The sequence below is a fragment of the Camelus bactrianus genome, chromosome 10 (genome assembly GCF_048773025.1).
Source record: "Camelus bactrianus isolate YW-2024 breed Bactrian camel chromosome 10, ASM4877302v1, whole genome shotgun sequence".
Classification (NCBI taxonomy): domain Eukaryota; kingdom Metazoa; phylum Chordata; class Mammalia; order Artiodactyla; family Camelidae; genus Camelus; species Camelus bactrianus.
In genome coordinates this window covers 40,294,245-40,311,346 of record NC_133548.1, presented here as the reverse complement: position 1 = coordinate 40,311,346, position 17,102 = coordinate 40,294,245, and the positions used below count along the sequence as shown (strand labels likewise).

The 17,102-nt window shown below is 48.6% G+C and overlaps 1 long non-coding RNA gene across 1 annotated transcript; it reads right to left on the bottom strand.

Moving 5' to 3' along the window:
* Positions 1 to 1,250: 1,250 nt before the first annotated feature.
* LOC141578858 (uncharacterized) lies at positions 1,251 to 15,883 on the bottom strand. The gene is made up of 2 exons (XR_012509679.1): positions 15,715 to 15,883; positions 1,251 to 5,553 (listed from the first exon to the last, which is right to left on the bottom strand). It is a non-coding gene; the product is annotated as an uncharacterized LOC141578858 (long non-coding RNA).
* Positions 15,884 to 17,102: the final 1,219 nt, after the last annotated feature.

Sequence of the window (17,102 nt, the reverse complement as noted above, 5' to 3'; positions counted from 1 at the left end):
TCGCTGTCCCTTAATACATTAGGATAACTCTTTTGAGACCCTTAGAAAATCCTGGCAGCTTGCAGATTTTGAGACCCTTCTCCCCCAGCAAACATTCAGATTACTTCTTCACTCTCAGAGTTTTTAGGTAGAGTCAGTGTATTTAACCGAGGATCGATTTAACAGAGTTCCAACTCTGCTCCTTTGCTCAAATTTTCCAGTGAACAGCAGCTGTGGCAGCCTGGGACAGATTTGGGGGCCCATGGCTCTACTGACTTTGCCCCCCACCCCCATAACCCTTAGGACCAGGGTGAGGGGTGTGGAACTGAAGGCAGATTGCACTGCGTGGTCTCACGCAGCAGAGAAGGGGACCAGCCCTCCCAAGAGCAGTGCTCACCTAGGGGAGATATAGGGAAGTGGGGGGCTTGGACCCCTAGGGGACAACACCAGAGTCTGAGATGAAGGGGATGTTGCACTTCAGAGTGGATATACAATATTCTTATTATTCTCATGATTTAATCTACAAGTCAAAGTTCAACACACTTTTTTTGCCGGTGGGGAGAGAAAATGAAGTGCCCAAGTACTGTTGAGGAGTGAGTTTGTGAAGGTGGGGAAACTGGCTGGGACTCTGCACCCACTCCGCTCCCTCAAGCTTGGGGTGGCCTCCCCACATTCACCAGCTGGTATGTTGATCCTGACTGCACTTCCCCCTGCTGGCTACTTTTGGCTGCAGGTACTGGACCCCAAGTGCATAACAGAGGTGAGCCCCACTCTGCCTTCTTGGCAGGGTGTTCTGGGAACTCAGGAGGGAACCGCATGGCTGGGCTTGGTAACCCAGGCAGGGAAGGGCTGGTGGCTGCCGGGGGCAACTGGCCCATGTCAGCTACTGCTCTGGCCTGGACCCCAGGGAGTCCCCAACCCTTCAAGATGGGCCTGGGGCCTGAACAGGTAAATGTTTGGGTGAAGTACATGAGACTTCTGGATACTATTTTGCAGGTGACAAAAAGGGAAGGGAGGAGCAAGGGTCACTTTGATCCACTGCTTGGTGAAAATATCATTCATTCGTTCATTCAGTCATCCATCCATCACTTACTCAGTTAACACGTGTTCTGGGCCCACCGCAGCCAGGACCCGTGCTGCTTCCATCTTCATCCATCCCTTTTCCTGCAGCCCCACCCGCTGTCTCTAAGGAATTTGTGGAAATTTCTAAATAAATGATTAAGTAATAAATAATAAAAATAAATAATAAATAAATAATTCAACAAGAAAACTAAATGCCCAGGAAAAGACAACTATGTAAAATGCTATTTAATTAAAAAAATTTTTTTTAAATAATAAAGTACCAAAATTAGAGTTTTAGAGAAAAGTCCACATTCTCATCAGTCAATCTCCAGTCTAATTAAATGTCCCCAAGTCGTTTCTCATGGCAAGTCTCTGCACATAAGCATCATTCTGAAAGTCCTCCTGACTTGACGTGTTTTATAGGGAAGTGTGGAGGGAAAAGGGGTTTGGGCAACAACTTTATTAAAGAAAAGAAAAGAATGGGTTTCATCATCCCTGGGACCCTGATTGGGCTGCTAGGACTCAGGCAGCTGTCAACGTTGTTAGAGAGAAAATGTGACTTACAACCCCACCGTGTCACAGAGCAAACACACAACAAACAACAACCAAGGAGGCAGGTTGTCTGGGGGCTTGTGAGGACCGGTATCTGCCGCCCCAAGGAAGAGAGGAGCCCCACTTTGCACACATGACCAGGCGAGTGTGTGAGGTGTCTTTTGGTGGGTGAACTGTTAGACTTGCGGTGTAGATGAGAGTCTTTTCTATCCCAGTCAACCCCCTGACTTCTCCACAGCTCCCCTGGTCCACACCTGGCAGGGCCTACCCAGAGGTGAAGCCAATGTTTTACTTGGAAGATGTTTATTACTCCCATGAACTACTATTAATTAGAGCCCACAATTGGTGCATCAGATATTCAGTGGACATGCTTGGGGACCACAGCCAAACAGTTTATCAGCTTTCACTAGTTTCTGAATCCTAGTTTAGGCGCAAAACTCTTTGTGCCTCAGCCTCCCCACTTCTAACGTGGGCAGTTACAGAGTGGTTAACCCTGGGAAGCTCATAGCAGCCACTGTTCTGTAAACAATGAGCGGTTCAGAGTGTTCTGAGGGCCCTTGCGCTGTTCCAGAAGGTCTGTCACCGAGCCTGTGAAATCTGAGGCCCGAAAGGCAAGGAAGATGAGAGCATATTGTGCCTGCTGCCCCGATGCCTGGGGTGAGCGCTACCAGCGCACGCCATGTACCCTGGGTTTGCCGCTCGCTGTTTCCCTCTGTGCAGGCCAAGGTCAGTGGTAACCCCTGGTAACACTTACAGCTTTAATTGTGGTGCTGAGGGCCACAATGCCTCCCTCTCCTGGTCTATTTCGGTCAAAGCAAAGTTCAAGAGGAAAGGGATCCCACAGTGGTGGCATGTGTGCAGCTGGAGCCCTCCCCTCTCTGCAGGTGGCTGAGCACATGGGCTTGATTCCAGCAGCACTGAGCTACGGTGCCAGCTCTGCCATGTGCTCTCGGGGCTGACTCTCTAGTCTTGCTAAGCTATCGTCCTTATCTCTAAACTGGGAATTAAAAGCCCTGCCACCCCGGGCTGTCGTTCAACTGAACTATATGTAAAGGGCAGAGCATAGAGTTTGGCACAGAATGTGTGCTCTGTCAATGGGAGCATTCTTCCCCCAGCAGGTTCTTCCTGGTGCAGGCTTCCCAGGTTGGCCTGGGAGGAGCTGCCTTCTCCTGCAGTCCTGGGCTCCCAAATGGGGACACTTCTCATAAGTGCCTTGCCTGTTTGTTGGCTGGACTTCCAGAGCGTTCTACTTCTTTTGGTGCCAGAGGCAACAGGGGCTCCCTGGACTCACTTCCCACTCAGTGAGGCCACAGAACCAATCTCCCATAATACGTCACAGGCGAGATGCTGACCACTGCCTAGAAGTAACCACTCTGGGGCCCCAGGCCCTCCCCAGCCTCTGTCAATACTTGTGTACATTAGTGCTGGGGGTCCCAGACTCTGCTCTCTGTTCAAGCAACTATAGGAACCCTCAGCTCATTACTCTGGTGAGGCACAGGACCATCTAGACATGGGACCCTCCTGTCATTTGCCCAGAAGGACCATTTTGTACAGTAGAGTCACATGTTTTCAAGGTCACAGGATCTTTCTGCCTACTCCTGTCCCCCACCCCACCATGTGCACATGCGCGCATGCGCGCGTGCGCGCGCACGCACACACACATTCCCCTGCTTCTCCACCCGTGAAATCTCTAACTCCAGTTGCTTGACCACTGGGCTCATATCTTGTTGTTCTTGTTTGCCTGGTTTTGGTTTCATTTATCCTGCAGGTTTTGGGTAAACTGTCTCTGAGTCTTTTGAAAGTAAACAACATAAAAGTAAATCGGTGTAGAAGCTCTTCAAAACTTTAACTTGTGTCACCCAGTAAAAAGTTTCTCTGCTGACCTCGGAATCAAGCTTTTCTGGAGATATCTGTTTAGCGAAGAGTTCCTGGAGATTACTGTAGGTTAAAATATACTGGTTATCGTTTGCAGTTACTTATCAGTGTGAATCAGACTTGTTCAATAAGGTACACCCAGTCAATATCAACACAAATCATAGAAATAAGTCAGATACAGAGGGCTGCTCACAGCTGAGTCACATAATTCCTGGTTTCATTTTTTTGTGTGTGTTTATCAAGTAACCTTGTTCAGTCTATGTCACAGATCAACTTATTATAATAAGTAAATGCGATGTTTTCTTATGAAATTGAATACCATAGTTCTTTAAAAGTGTTTGTGCATTATTGGTGTTTGGTTAATCACTGTGACAAAAACACCCTCAAATTTCAGTGTCTTAATGTTATCCAAATACAGTGTGAGTCATCAGGAAGACCGTCCTACTGTCATTTAGGGCTTCTGCCTTCTTCCACCCTGCAGTTCCATCTTCCCCTGGGTCCTTGGAGTCCTTGTCACTCAGCTCAAGTGGCAAAAGCCAGGAGCCTCTGTGGGGGATCTTGTGGCCCAGCCTGCAAGCAGTGCCCTCTGCTTACATCCCATTGGCCAGAACTCAATTGCATGACTGTCACCAAATACAAGGCAAGGAAGTGTGTGTCTAGTAAGACGAATGTGGGTGAGGGGTAGCAGTGTCTGCTATAAATATATACCCTCACCCAAGTGTGAGGCCCCTCAAAGAGCTTGTGGTTGGCAGAACAATAGCCTTCCAAAGATGTCCATGTCCTCATACCTAGAATCTGTGAATCTGTTACCTGACATGTAAAAGGGACCTTGCAGATGTGATTCAGAATCTTGAGATAAGGAGAGTTTACTGGATGACCTGGGTGTAATCACAAGGGTCATTAGAAGTGGAAGAGGGTGGCAGGAGTCAGAGAGAGGTTTAAAGATGCTGTGGCTTTGAAGATAGAGGCAAGGAATGCAGGCAGCCTCGAGAAGCTATAGAGGCAAGGGAATGAGTCTCCCCTAGACCCTCTAGAAGAAATGCAGCCCTGTAGACACCTTGATTTTAGCCCATGAAACTCGTTTCGGGCTTCTGATCTGCAGGATTGTAAGAGAGTAAATTTATGTTGTTTTAAGTCACTAAGTGTGTGGCTATTTGCTACAGAGCCATAGGAAACCAATGCAGAGCTCCTTCTACTTTTCATCCCTACTGTGTGTCTGATCTGCAGAATGTACGCATAGTAGGTGTATTTTTCACATGGAGTTTGACAGGGAAAAAAGCAAACCTGTGAAGCAGGAACTGAAATCAACAAGGAAGGTGAAGCTGTGTCCTAAAGACTTGTTCAGGCCCAACTGCATCACCATCCCAGGGTTCCAAGTGCAACCAAAAGAAAAGTCCTAATTCACAAGCACTTCTAAAGTCTCTGCTTGTGTTTCATTTATTATTTTCCCGTTGTCCAGGGCAGGTCACATGGCCAAGCTTGGATTTAAGGGATGGAGAAATAAACTCCACCTCTTGATAGGAGGGACAGCAAAGTTGCATTGCAAAGTACAGGATAGGAGGAATTATTGCAGCCATCTTCACAAATGACCCACCACTGTCAGTACTGAGTTGTAGGATGGAGGTGAGGAAGGGCCTGGAGGCTCAGTTGCATGAGGGAGGTGGCAGGGAGAAATGCAGAGCACAAATGACAGTCAATCCACACATGCCACACGTGGAGGACACTGGGGTCAGCGAGGGGACTTGACTTCACCTTCTGTCTTAAACCGCAGGGAGATGTATCATCTCATGTGGCGAAACTGCAGCGGTCGGGCTTGCTCCAGCTTGGCCGAAGGGGCAACTCAACAAGGTCACCCGTCCCAGGTCCTGACCGTCAACTCTCTGCCCTCCTCAGTGAGGGCTTGGCCCTTTAGGCTTGCAGTACAATGACGGCAGCCAGTCTCAGAGCCACTTCCAGGCACCCGTAGAGGGAGAAGCAGAAACCGTTCTCAGAACCCAGCCCAGCAGTCTTCCCCGTAGAGCTCCTTAGCCAGCATTGGGCCAAGAGGGTGGGACTGCCATGGCCAGTCATATTAGCGTTCTGCGGCTGCCAAAACAAAATAACACACGCTGGGTGGCTTAAAGCAACAGAAATGTGTTGTCTCACAGTTCTGAAGGCTAGAAGTCCTAAATCAGTGTGTTGGCAGTGCCGTGTTCCCTCTGAAACCTGAAGGAAAACCCTTCCTTGCCTCCTCCTATCTTCAGGTGGTTTGCCCCAAATCCTTGACATGCCTTGGCCTGTAGATGCACCCCTCCAACCTTGCGTCTTCACTGGCCTGCTCCCTGTGTCTTCACATTGTCTTCCCTCTGTGCATGTCTGTCTCTGAGTCCAGATTTCCCCTTTTCATAAGGACATGGGCCATATTGGATTAAGGCCCACCTTAATGACTTCATTTTACTTGACAACCTCTGTTGTGACCCTATTTCTAAATAAGGTCACATTCTGAGGTAGTAGGGGTTTTCTGAAGGGGACCGCAACTCATAACGCTGGCTTAGAAGACTAATCATCTGAGTGGAGCTGGTGCTGGGAGTGGACCACAAGGACCCCTGCAGCCCTCGAACGAGTGAATGAGTGAGTGAACGGGCACGGTACGTGGGGATGCATGTGGAGTCAGGTAATGGCTTTGTGGTGAGGCCTGTGGGGTAATTTTAGCCCCAGAACTCACTGAGGATATTTGGGCACTTGTACCTTCTGCTTATGACAGATTGTTGATCACAGTTATGATTTATCCCTGGCTGCATCTTTCATCGAGAATGCAACCCTTCAAGGAGAACAAATGCTGTTCCTCTGGGAAATTTTGACAATCCACATTACGACATGGTTTCCAGGAACACATCGTGGTGAAAAAGTCCAGCCTGCTTATATAGACACTCAGCAAGTATCCACAAACACCCACCTGGTACACACAGACCATCATCACCAGGGCAACCCAGGAGAGCAGCTGGCTGCCTAGCAACACTGCCTCCCTGGCTCCCACCTTCCATTACTGCTCTCCTCTTCAAGGCAGCTCTCCTAGGGCAGGACAGTTGGATTTCACTGTGGGAGGGAGGGGGGACTCTGGATATCCTACTCACAAAATTTACCAAAGTTGCCTTGTTGTTTTAAAATATGTTTAGGTCTACCCAACCCCAAACATACCATATATTTCTTAGAAGCCAAACTGAAAATCTGCACCATCATTGAAAGTCCTTAGTAATACATAATGCCAGATTAGGGGTTGCCAGCATTGTAGAGGAACCACTAAATCACTTACCTTGTTCTTTTGAGTGGGTGGGGGACCAGGTGGAATTGGGGTATCAGAGAGTTTCTGGGAGGGGCCAGAGTCAAAAATAAAAATCTCTCCTGCATAGTCTATTAATTAGAAATTCACTCCAGTAGATCCTTTAATGGATTTTTAAATTTTTATTTTTTATTTCCCTAAAGATTAGTGATGTTGAGCAACTTTTCACATACCTATTGGCTATTTGCATGTCTTCTTCTTCTCTCAGTGGATCCTTTAACAATATGTGTCTATCTCCACAGAGAGCTAGCAGTCAGTCACCTTTTACTGCAATTGTTTTCCCTGATAAGAAGGACTGGTTTTTGACCAGTGGAGACAGGAGAGCAGTGGAGTCAGAGAAATCGATTTGCAACCTGGACACTTTGAGAAGGGCAGACCTCCGTGACTGGGTGTTTGGGGGCTTGCAGATGGTAGAGAAAAAGGGTACAGAACGGAAGGAGAAGGATGCCAGAAGCCACTGTGATTCTGACCAGAGCAGGGACCCAGGGGGCCATCACAACTTCTGTCCACAGTCGCTTTTGCTGCTAGGAAATCGTGGTTTTTCTCCAGTAGCAGCTCCTGCCCTTGAACTTGAACCCACTCCTATGTAATGGTGTCACCACCCACCGAAGTACCCAGGCTACTCCAGACGCCTCTCTTGTGCTCAGTGTTGGGCTCACTGCCATTCTTCAAAGTCCAAGGACCCCCCATCCCTGGCCTTTCAGATGTCTGACATTCTTTGCTGGGCACGTTTCCCCTAGCAAACTAATAGCCCTAGGCAATGCCTAATCTCACAATAGCTCGGCTGGCTTGTTTCAGCCCACCTTATCAGAGTCATAGACCCCACCACCCTTCATGGACCTTAAACCTCTTACCTCACCTGCAACCAGTCGGAGCCTTGCACACAAGCTGATCAGGTATCTTGTGACCCTACTTTATAAAAGTCCCCAATAACCAGCCCTCAGTGCTCACACAGGCACCCTCACCCATGTGGCCCGCTCTTTCCTATGACAGTGTACCCTAATTAACTCCTTTCTATTCTCATACTTAACCTCTGGTAAATTCTCTTACCAACCCGTGTTACCGGCCCACCCCGCTGTGCACACAGCACTTTGTCCCTGTCAACAGGTCATGACACTTCCGCGTCCTCCATATGGTTCAAATCTTTCTCTTCCTCCCCATCTCTGCAACCCTCTCCCTGTCCCATCCCTCTGCCTCTGACTCATCCTCCATCTACTCAAAGTGGTCTTGGTGAACTGCTTATCTCATCACCCCACCCTGTGCATCTACCCCTGCAAACCCCTTCTATCCCGCTCTTGGCCCTGGGGGCTGACCTGAGTGGACCACGATGATAGCCTCCCTTGGCTTCTGCTTTGGTTGGACTCGGCCAATGGGGAGCAGCAGCAGGAGGTCAAAGGGGGAAGAGAGTGAGGCTGGGTCTTTACCCACGTCACTGCAGAGTCACCTTAGCCTGAGGCCACAGCTCCTCTCCAGGTGACCTTCTCATGACTGTCCCAGCAGTGCTCTTTCCCCTCGCCCCTTCCTACCATGGCTCTCCTGTTACTTGCTTCAGGTAGAGCATCATACCTTGTGGTTTTAGCACATGATGCCCAAACCTGAGTAAAAAGCCCTTCCATTTAGCACTCCTCAAATTATCCTCATTTAAGCGTGCCAGCCCGTTCTGCTGGGTCCCTGACTGATTCAGTTCTGCTACTCAAAGGTTCCCACCGCCTTTAAAATAAAGTCCATATTGATAATCCCGGGATTCAAGATCCCTCGTCATCCAGCCCCCATTTACCTTTCCTGCCTGGTTCTTGCCACTGGCCTTCCCTTCCTCTAGAATCTAATTATAAGGAGTTGGTTGTATTTACCTTCAGATATTTGCATCTCTGAGCACACTGTTCCTTATGCCTGATCAGCCTCCCCCCGCACCTCAGCCTCAGGAAAACCTGGCTATCTTTTAAGGCCTGATGCAAAGGTACTGAAGGTCTAGCACCGTGCCTAGTACATGGCAAACTCTCAGCAGTCACAGATGAATGAGTAAATGAGAATTTTTGAGAACCTCACTTCCAGGCCCAATTGCATACAAAGGGATATTCACAGAGACATAGGACGCGATGCTTAAGGAAAAGGATTTCACACTAAAAGCAGGTACTGCCCAGGCTTCTTCCCTAAATTCTGGGGACCAGCGGCAGGGGGAAGGTAGGAGGCTTCTAAGCACAAGGCAGCACTAGTGTGTGGCCCCGAGCAAAGCTGGGGAGGAGCAGTGGCATCTCCCCCACAGGCCTGTCTCTGATCATCCCTGGATGAATCACTGTGGGAAAAACAGAGATGTTCCAGAGAGACAGACATGTAATCAGCAGGAAAATCCTTCCCTTCAGGGTGTTCTCATTCAGTTAATATTCTCCTGCTGTGAGCTTCCTCAGGAGAGGATGCCCTGGTGAAGAGTAGGGATGGAGCCGGAGTGGGCGAGGGAGGAGTGGGACTGGAGGATGGGAGGAGGGCCGGTGTACCCCAGCCCTTAGGGGAGGCTTCCGGGAGCCATGTGGCTGAATCCATCACCCAGAACAAGGGCCCCGAGGCCCACTAGAGAGTGGGCCAGAGGGCCTGGAATGCTTCGGGTCGCCCCTCATTTATGTGGGACAGCTAACAGAGCAGGTCTCCAACCCTTCTTACTCTGGATCTGACTGCTGAAGAAATAATTTTCTGAAAATCGCATAAGAAACTGTGACTAGAGGGTCCCTGTGGGTAGGTGAGGCTAAGGAAGAGGATTTCATTTTTTTTTCATTTTATACTGTTTTGTGTAAATAGCATGCAGTGGTGTGATTTTTGAAAAATGCCAAATGGTTGTCTTATCAATGGAACTTTGGATCAGTTGGTTTGAAGTTTATTTCTGTATTTTAAAAATAATAATAAATGTTATTAAAAATCAATGCACCTACTGTACCTCTAAGATTTCTAAGACAGCCCCGAGTTCTAATATTCTGTCCCTTTGGTCTCACACACCATAGAAATGTCCCAGAAATTCTGACAGCGTGCTAGAATCAAAATTTCCTCACGTATCTGTAAGTCATGCCAAATCTCAAAATCAGACCTCAGTTCCTAATTTCTACCATAGAAAATATATTCAAAATTTTCAAGTCTAGTAAGAACATTCACTTTCTCTTTCCTCTCTGAGCACACCCTCCCAGGTGCTCAGAATAGCAGCAGTACATTAATTTTTTTTGAGAATCTGAAGATGCAAACTTGCTTTTAAAGGGTTGTGTGAGTCTGCCAATCCCCAAATTTAAGAATGGTTCCCTGGGCACTAGGAGCCTGCTGGGGGCACTCACGCTATCTAGAAATGGGGGATCACTCCCCAAGTTGTCTCCAGTTATAGATCCTGCCGAGACCTGGCCTCAGCCAGGGCCGCTGGTTTCCATTCCTGTTCCATTCTTTTTTCTCTGGAGTTTCCTCTTACCATGTCTTAGCAACTACTGACTCTTCTAAACCAGAAGCAAGATATTCCACTGATGACATTGCTAGAGTTTCTGAATCAAGCTTCTCCTGAAGGCAGCCTATCACTATATTTTGTTACAAGCCAATAAATTCCCCTTTTGCTTTAAAAGTATTCAAGTTTTTTGTTGTTGTTGTTGTTGTTTTGTTTTTCCTCACTGCAATATAGACTCCTGAGTGATGTGCTATGCTGAAGGCAGGCCTAGGTCTGCGCCAGGTTTCTGGGCCTAGTGAGGGACCTAATATCTCCTGTTCTCTGCTTATCCCAGGCTGCTACAAGGAACCATCAGCCCTCAGATTCCAGACATGACAATGCCATTCTGCCACCAGCCCTGCTTAAACCCTTGCCCTGGCTCCCTATCTGATGGCAGGGGTTCCACTACCCTTGGAATAACCTTCAGAGGACAACTACCCTCCATGTCCTTGACTAGATTAGTCTGGGAACCACAGTGAAATGAATTTGTGGTCAGGGGAGTAATGGGGAGTTGTAACAGCAGGGCTGGGACAGTGAGGAAGGGGTTGACAGGCCCCATAAATGAGAAAGAAACAAAGGCACACACAGATTGATTTCTCAACAGAAGTTCTCTGTTCTGGAGCATCTCTTGGGACCAGCAGTTCTGACCCTGTGGCTTTCTTCCCTCAGCACAGCTGTTACAATTGTGCAACAGAAGAGAGCAAGAGGCAGGGCAACCATCTGGAAAACCATTTGTTAGTACCTCATAAAAGTGAAGACATGCACATCTTTCGACCCAGCAATTACACGCTGAGGTATAAACCCTGGAGAAATACATGCACATGCCACCAGGATACATGTACAAGAATGCCCACTGCAGCACTGTCGTAATAGTCAAAACCTGAAAACAACTCAAATGTTCATCAGCAGTCATATGGATAAATAAGTATGGGATTCCCATATAGCAGCCCTGAATACTATACAGCCATGAAAATGAGCCACTACAGCGGCACACGACAATATGGGCGACTCTCATAAACACAACTGAGCAAAAGAAGCCAGACACAAACACCCCAAAGAAGATTCTATTCATACAAAGCTCAAAACAGGCAAAATTATTTTCTTTAGGAACGCAAACTTAAGTGGTAAAACTCAAAGAAAGGGAAGTAAATGCCATACAAGTCTAAGGGAGATGGAGGGTGTGATCAGATGCAAGGGGCTTCAGAGGGCTGGCAGTGTTTCATTTCTTGATGTGAGTGGTGAGTACATGGGCGTTTGCTTTATAGTTATTTATTAGAATGTATAAGGTTCTATGTACTTTTCTGTATGTATGTTAATTTCATTATTAAAAAAAAGAGTGAGAGAGCCTTGTTTTAAGAGAACCTTGAGTGAGGGTCTCACCGTCTGATGCTCTCTGCTTCAGAACCCACAATCATGGTCCTAGAGGAGGGACATCCCTGTGTGGTCCTTGCGTCCCCGCCCTGCTCTTGGGAATCAGTCCCAAGGCCACCAGCACTGGCAGAAGCAATCTCATCCTTGACTAAGCCTGACTCGGCTGTCCCTGATTGCGTCTTCTGGGCTCTCACATCCCAAGGATGTAACTGAGCGTGCTCTGTGGGAGACAGTCTGTAATGCATTTCCTAGGATGGAAACTGAACGGAAATCAAAATAGTTGTGCCAGATTGCTGGTGCGCATCACAGCTGAGGAGTAGCCTGATACGCCTGGCCTGGGCTGCCGCCTGGTGTGCACATCTCTGGTCTGATTTCCTCCTCCTCCTCCTCCACTTCCTCCGCTCAGGGGGCTGGTGTGCATGCCTGCTCTCTGAGCGAGACAGGAGGGTCGAGTCTAGCTCAGGCACCTTCTCACCAAGACTCTTTCTGAGCATTCGGAATTTTTGTCTCCACAGCACTCACCAGGCAGCTCAGCATAGGTACTCAGTGACCTGCAGTGGTAGGTGTCTCTGCTGCTCTGAGATGGGCAACGTTGAGTCTGGGACTGAGAAGGCTACTGCCCTCAAGGACAGCTTAGATTGAGTCACCTGTGAAACCCAGGAGCTTTATTCAAGGCACAAGGATCCCCTGGTTTGGGGCTTGGGGAGTGGTGAAGCTATAATTGGAAAGACCCTAGTCTCCCGGATGCTGGTCACCTGATGACTTACTATGTGAATAGAAGTTCAGACTTCCCTCAAGGGGAAGTTCCCAGCAAGGTAGGGTCAGAAACCCCACACTCAACTCCTTCATTAGGGATTTGCAGAGGTCGATCCAAGTATTCAAGATAGCCAGGGGCTTCCAGGGATGATGGTGACCTGCTGAAGATTTCCAGTACTAGATCCCTTGACACAGTCACCTCGACACATTCCTGGCAAGGGAACCATGTGAACACAGGTGGAAAGACATGGGAGGCTTGGATGCTGCCCCCTTCACCCACTTCCTTTGCCTCTTCCTCCCCTGGCCTCAGAGCTCACTGCTCCCTGGGTCTCTGGATACAAAAGCTCAGGGGTCCTGCCCTCGGAGGCAGCTGGTACGTTCCCGGGCCCAAACACATTCAGACAGACCTGAGCTTGGAGAAATCTCCGAGCAGTCTAGGCAGGCTACAGTGAGAAAGAGGGATGTGGGGACAGGCAGGAGGAAGTCAGGAAGGAGCCTCTATCGCTGCAAATAGAAACCTCAGATTGTGGTGCAACGAAATCACCGTATATGGCTTGGGAGGAAATTCTCTGCAAGGAGCTGCATGCAAATAGGTCATCAAGTAATGGCAAAAATATGCAGCTAAATGGAGGTGCCTCTGAAGGGCTTCTGTGTCTCTAAGGGCTAAGTAAACTCCAGGAAGCCATAAGGACTCAGAGCTTCATTCCACAGAGGATGGGGGACAAGAGATGCTCCCTCTGCTTCCCTGCCCAGCCTCCTGCCTCCTGCCTCCTGCTTGCCCCCTCCCCACCAGGACCACCCTCAGTTTGATCAGCATCCCTGTTCCCTGCTGCTGAGATCAGGCAGGGACTCGGAGATTGCTTGAGACAGTTTCTGGTGACTAATGCAGTACTTGAACAGGAAACAGACTGGAAAGGGATTCAGAGGAGCTATAAATAGCCCATGTCCTAAAAAATCTAACTTAGGAAGAAATGGAATTAACACACTGGAAGGAGAACAAGGAGATCACAGGCTCCAAGCAAGACCAAGACGTCTCCTGGGAAATGAGCTTTTCTCCTAGATTAGATGGAGCTCTATCTGCCCTGGTAGGCGTTAGCTCCACCAGGTGTACACTGCTCAGCCCTGAGGTTGACCAGTAAGCCTTGCCTACCTGCCAATATGATGCCCTGAATTGTCTGTGGTTCTGGGGTCAAGCCTTGTAGGGATCATGTGAGGGTGTGTGTGTGTGTGTGTGTGTGTGTGTGTGTGTAATGGGGGTCACTGAGACTCAGAGCTCAAGGACTATGAATGACCTCACAGGGTGGGGAAGTAGAGATGTGAAAACATGTCAGGAATATCCCTTTTGCTTGCCTCAGTTTCCCCCTTATCCATTCAGCTACTGCAGTCTTCTTTTATCTTGAACACAGTGAGGAGAGGGGGAAAAAAAGTTAGGAGTTCTAGCTTTGGACTGAATGGTGGATCAGCAGACTGGGTCTCTAATACCAGCCAAGACACTCATTTGCTGAGTAACTTGGAGTAGACATTTTGACTTCACCAAGATTGTTTGTTTTTCCATAAGATGGAGAGGTTGGTCTAGTTCAGTGAATGGGAGCTTCAAATCTTTTTCTTTTGTGTTTTTCAAAGCTGTATAACATTTCTCCAAAGAAAATCACAAGACAGAGCAGAGCTGCCCTGGTCAAGCTGGGGACCTCACACTTAGGCACATGCACTCCCCTCGTGGATGCTGCTGAGAAGCCACCAGAGAACCCCAGGGCTTCAAAGAGCGCCATTTGAAAACCACAGATCTAAAGCCCTTGACAAGGGTGGCTGGCCACCCCAATGCTACTCCTCCCTTTTCTCCTTACCTCCATGTAGAGGCTGGAAAGTTAAAATAATGAAAAGTAATATTGAGTCATGGAGATTTAGCTAAAGACTTCAGTCAAAACAAAGGAGGGATTTATATCTCATAACCCCTAGCAAACTTCTTATTATCCTCATTGGATATGGGGATAGACTGACTGCAAAACAGACATAATTCTCCACTCACCCAGTATCCACACCCTCTGCAATGCGACCTACTGTAGCTCCTCCCATCAAGAGATGGAATGAATTTCCCCACCCTTTGAATGTGCGCTGGCCTTCAGGTTTGCTTTGAACAATATTTAGTGGAAGTGACAGCATGCCAGCTTCAAGCTTAGGTCTTAAGAAGTCTTGTGTCTTTTACTCTGTCTATTAAGCCCCTGCTACCGCCCTGAGACTGGCCTGGGTTAGCCGCTGGGGAGTGAGAGGTCACATAGAGCAGAATTGACTTGTCCCAGCTGAGGCCACAGCAGAGCAGCCAGCCCCCGGCCAACTACCTGAAGACACGTGGGCAACTAGACACATGAGAAATAATAAATAGTGGTTGTTTTAAGTCATACATTTTGGGGTAGTCTACTTGTGTTCCAGCAATCTATTACTAAGTAACAAACACCCCAAACCACACCCAGCTGGGAAGTATTCGCTGGTACCCTTTACCCTTCTGTACCTAGGGTTTGTCTTTCATTTTCCTAAGGGCTCTTCAGTGTGGGAATGAGGAAATGCAATTGTCTAATTTAAAAAGTGAATGAATAGAGTCAATGCTAGTTAAGGGCTTTGTCAATACCAGGTGCTATGGAGGGGAAACTCAGACGATTAACAGGTTCAAGTTGAGATGCTCAACTTACTACCTATACAATGAGGCTGAAGATGTCAGGCCCATCTGCAGAGGCTGGACATCTTCTGTTTAGCTTCTCCCAGGCCCATCACTCAGTGAAACCAGGCCTGACTCAGTAGTAAGAGCCCCCTCTGTGTACTGGGAAAGGGAGGATCAAATCAAGTGGTACTTGGGAAGCTGCCACCTGGGGCCCCCATCTATCTTCTCAGTTCCAGCCCTTACCAGCCCAATCTGAGCGACCAGGCTTTTGCTCCAATTCTCAGTTTCCCAGTGAATAGGGAGTCCTCTGGGCCCCGTTTGGCTGGGACTGTAAGCTCTTGCTCACTTCTCCCATCTGTCCCCTTGTAGACTGGCTCCTGTTTCTGAATCCAAAATGACTTCCTATTTCAAACAGAAAGTCCCCTCAGAAGTGAGGTGCTGCTGCCCACCTAAGGACAAAGGACTCAAGCCCCGGCCAGAGTCCCTGTCAGCTCTACAGCCAGTCCTCACCAGCCCTGAGGGCCCAGGTCCTTCTATCCCGTCCCATGTGCCTTGCAGCTGAGCCCAGCGGGTCACCACAGGAAGCATGCGGATGCCTCCTCTGCTGACTGGGGTTTTGGCTTGCTTTGGCACCAACTTCCTGTCTGCCCTATTTCCTATTGAGGGGTAAACTGGACTGGTTTTTAATTAGGCACATACCCTGGAGAGCCTGGAGGAAGAGCGGGCTTCTCAGAACTCCTTCTGCAGCCTTCAGAACAGGGTGGAGTTCTGGGGAGCTGGGGGCAGCAAAGAGGAAGGTGAAAGTGAAGTCAAAAATCCAAAGTGGTTCCTTCCTGGCTGAGGTAACGCGTCTTACGTAACTAACGGGCAGTTCATCCTCCGTCTGTGCTCACAGGAGGGCCAGCGCCTCCCCGCAGAGGCCTGCCTGTGCCCACAGCCACACCCACTGCAATACACGCCCATCCCGCCCATCCACTGCGAGGTGGGGTCATATTTGAACAACATCCTGCAAATCAAGCAAGATAAAGGGAGTTAAATCCACTGTAATATGCGCATATAATAGAATATCTGAACAGAGGAAAGAAAATTTCAGGAGTTCCACCCTTTGAGTTCTATATTCCAGAAGAGGTTTCTGTTTTGGGTTTTTTTTTTTAAATAATGTTTAACCAAATTATACTGTTCAAATCATCTCTCTGGTGCTCTCTGTGGTCTTTAGCTGAGCCCATCTCCCAGGCTACAGAGGTCATGGGGTTGATATGGCTTTTCTATCCCCATCTTAAAGGATAATTGGGCTCAGGATTTTCCCCTTTAGCCCTATATCCACTAGGCCCCAAAGAACCGTGCCTCCCTCTTCAGAGACGATCCTCCGCTGTGAAAGTGTGCCCTCCTTTCTCCTTCCTCCAAGGGCAAACAAGAGCACTCTGGCAAGACTGCTGCAGTGGGGCTTCTAGACTCCCAGGATCCCAGGACACAGACTCCAGGAAAGGGAGGAGGAGGCAGGCCTGCAGCCTCCAACTCCACCCGCCTCACTCCCTCCCTCTGCTTTCCCTCCTCCTCTCTCAACTTCCTCCTTCCTGTCTCTTCCTCCCATTGTCTCTCCCTTTTCCCCCTCCTCCCTCCTTTCCTCCCTCCCATCACAAAAGTGAGTCCATGGCACTGGACCCGGATTCCGCAGTCACAGGTAGACAGAGCTTGGCTCATGATTCTGTCATTGACTCTCTGTGTGACCTTGATTGGATGAGTCACTGTAGCTCCCTGAGCCTTTGGGGAGATGATAGTGCCACGGAGGTGAGGACTGAATGGGTTCAGATATTTTAAGCACTTAACCCCGAGCCCGGACATCAGAGAGATGCTTAAGGGATGTTAAGGAATCTAATCTGCATCATAAGCAGTGAGCACCTACTGTGAGCCAAATGCAAAGGGCGCAGAAGGGAGCTAGGAGAAGATCCTCAAAAAAGCCTCTGTTGTAATCTCATCATAATGTCATGTAATGATTGTTTTTATAAACCGTGTAAGGAAACTAAGTAGCTTTCCACTACCTGGGACTCAGGGACCAGATTCCAAGGGCTTCTGCATGCGTTAACAAC